Source organism: Chiloscyllium plagiosum, chromosome 27, assembly GCF_004010195.1.
Source record: "Chiloscyllium plagiosum isolate BGI_BamShark_2017 chromosome 27, ASM401019v2, whole genome shotgun sequence".
Classification (NCBI taxonomy): Eukaryota; Metazoa; Chordata; class Chondrichthyes; order Orectolobiformes; family Hemiscylliidae; genus Chiloscyllium; species Chiloscyllium plagiosum.
In genome coordinates, this window is record NC_057736.1 from 25743242 (window position 1) to 25746553 (window position 3312).

The following is a 3312-nucleotide window of genomic DNA, read 5'->3' on the forward strand; positions in this document are numbered from 1 at the left end:
TTCTCCTGTTCCCTGGATGCTGCCTGACCTGCTGCGCTTTTCCAGCAACACATTTTCAGCGATTCTAGCCTTGGGCAACTGTCTGTGTGGGTTTCCTCTGGGTGCTCTGGTTTCCTCCCACAATCCAAAGATGTGCAGGTTAGGTAAATTGCCCATGGTGTTTGGGAATGTGTAAGTTAGGTGTGTTCGTCAGAGGTAAATATATAGGATAGGGAATGGGTCTGGGTGGGTTACTCTTCCGAGGATCAGTGTGGACTTGTTGGGCCGAAGGGCCTGTTTACACACTGTTGCAATTCTAATTCAAATAAATCTCTTTTCATTTTTTACATAGCAGTAGGGTTGTCACTTTGGAGACAACCAGGTGAAGTGTACGCAAACAAACACAATTAGTTTTATTAGTGGTGCAAACAAAGGAGACCAAAGCAGCTATGTTTTAACCTTTTCCGGAGGAGCCACAGTAACATAACCACTACTCCATACTACACAACACACCACTTGGTCTGGAAGTAGGGCAACCATCATGCCCAAAGTCAGAAGTCACATGATACCAGGTTATAGCCGAACAACTTTATTTAAAATCATCACTTTTTCCTCCCCAGTATCTCCACATCATGACAATCACCATGGAAACTATGCTTTTAAGGACAAGTGTAATACAGTGCATCCTCATAATAAGTTCACAAAAAATGTCTAATGTACAAAGGAGTTGAGGCATGGGGCAGATCAGCCTGATCTTATTGGATAGGTAAAATCAATGACTGCAGATGCTGGAAACCAGATTTTGGACTAGTGGTGCTGGAAGAGCACAGCAGTTCAGGCAGCATCCGAGGAGCAGTAAAATCGACGTTTCGGGCAAAAGCCCTTCATCAGGAATAAAGGCAGAGAGCCTGAAGCATGGAGAGATAAGTTAGAGGAGGGTGGGGGCTTTTGCCCGAAATGTCGATTTTACTGATCTTATTGGATGGCAGGTCAGGCTTGAGGGGCCGAATAGCCTGGTCCAGCTTTTTTCTCTTATCTTGATAGTAAACTGGCTTTTGTTCAGTCACATTCAGTCAAAGTTTCTAAGTGGCGCTCCTCAACTTGTTCTCGGAGCCCTTTGCTCCAGGTCTAACCTGATGATTTCCAATAAGTTATAAGTTTCAAAATTCCTGTTGTTGGTTTTTCACTTTTTCCACACTAAATTGTAATCTGGCTGGATTTTCTTACAAATTGGGGATTTATACAACCTTATTTCATAGCAAAGTCATTACTTCGAGACCAGATGCTGAATTCCATGTTTTAGTCAAAAAGCACTTCTCTGATTCTATTTGCATCATTATTAAATGAGTACCAAATTATTTATTTACTAAGCAATGTGTTACGATCAGCTCCAATAATCAGGAATTTATTGTTGGGATGGATTCTAATGTCTTTACAAAATGTCAGTATTTCTGCATCTGGATTGTGGTTGGTTAGGCTGTGTTTGGCTAGTAATGGACTGCCAGGGAATTCCAAAACAAATGTTCTCAACCAAATTATATTTACAGTTTGGAGATATTTTGCCACGTATAGAATGAGCTGGAATTCTACTCCTATCCTACTACATATTGTTTCTGGAATTCTAAACAAACCCCATCTATTAAGAAGACCTTAGTGTTTCCCTCTTCTTTCTCATGATTGAGGCAATTTACCCGCAGAACAGATCACCAAGATTCAATATTCCTCTGTCATTCTTAATAATGCTTTTGAAAAACGTACATTCAAAATACAATCAACATGCTTTTATTATTTATATTGCATTATTTTAATGGTTTTTCAGATCTCTGTCGCCTTCGCACTTTCTTTATTATTTCTTTGAGGTAATGAGGATTACATCACAAGATATTGTAGCCACAGCAACCTATTGGTGCAAACCTCAAACATAATGCTGTGATTTGGATTGTCTTTGGTTACTGGTTAATTGACTTGCCAAATGCTGCAGTTGCAATATAATTTATGAGTTGTGAAGGTTTTGATTAATTCAGAGATTAGCTCAAATTCCCATTGATGACATTTCCTCCAACAAGAGTCCCAATTGCATCCTTCAGATTCTCGTTCACCCAAAACTCTATGGAAATAATATCTTTTCTGATGTAAGGAGATCAAAACTGCACCGAGTACTTTTGGTCTAACTGAGCTCCTATACCATTGAAGAAAGACTTCAATATTCCTGTACACAAGTCCTCTTTCTATAAAAGTTAAATACTGCAGATGGTGGAAATTTGAAACAAATACAGAGAATACTAGGGAAACCAGGCTGAGCTGACAATACCTGTGGAGAGAGAAAAACAGAGTTAACATTGAGTCTAGTATGACTATTCTTCAGGACTCTTCAAGTTTCTAACATTGTTAGCCATTTTAAGAGATTTCTGTATCTACATGTTAGTTTTCAGTGACTTATTGACAAAAACACCATATCCATTTGTGCATTTATACCTTCCAATCTCTTATTATTTAAGGAATATGCTACACGACTCTTCCTTCTACCAAAGTGGATAACTTCACATTTTTCCATTTTATATTCTATCTGCGTTGCTCTGGCCAATTCAATAAGCCAGTCCCATCCTCCTGAAGCTGTTTCACATTTTCCTTACAATACACATTTCCACTTAATATCATTCAGAAGTTTGGAAATATTACATTTGGTCCCCATCTCCAAATCATTGATATATTTTGTGAACAACTGAGGCCCAAGAATTGATCCTTGTCAGAGCACTGCAGCACCATTTTTCCTTTCAACACCTTCAGAATGACAGTCCATCTCCAAGCAAACTAGCTTCAGATGGTAAAACCGTGGGTGGTAGAATGAAGCTAAGATCAGGCAAGACAGGTGCCAAAGGGACAGGGTAGGTAGTTAATAAGGTGAGTTTAGATCAGAGTGGTGCTGGAAAAGCACAGCAGGTCAGGCAGCATCTGAGGAGCAGGAAAATCAATGTTTTGGGCAAAAGCCCTTCCTCAGGAATAGAGACAGGATGCCTCCAGGGTGGAGAGATAAATGGGGGGGGGTGCGGGTCTGGGGAGAAGGTACCAAAGAGTACAATAGGTGAGTGGGGGTGGGAATAAAGGTGGAGTAGAGTGGTGCTGGAAAAGCACAGCAGTTCAGGCAACATCCGAGGAGCAGGAAAATCGACATTTTGGGCAAAAACCACATCTTCTCATCCTACTTCCTGCAAAAATGCCATCCCGTGTTACCAATTCCTCCGCCTCCGCCGTATCTGCTCCCAGGAGGACCAGTTCCACCACAGAACACACCAGATGGCCTCCTTCTTTAGAGACCACAATTTCCCTTCCCAC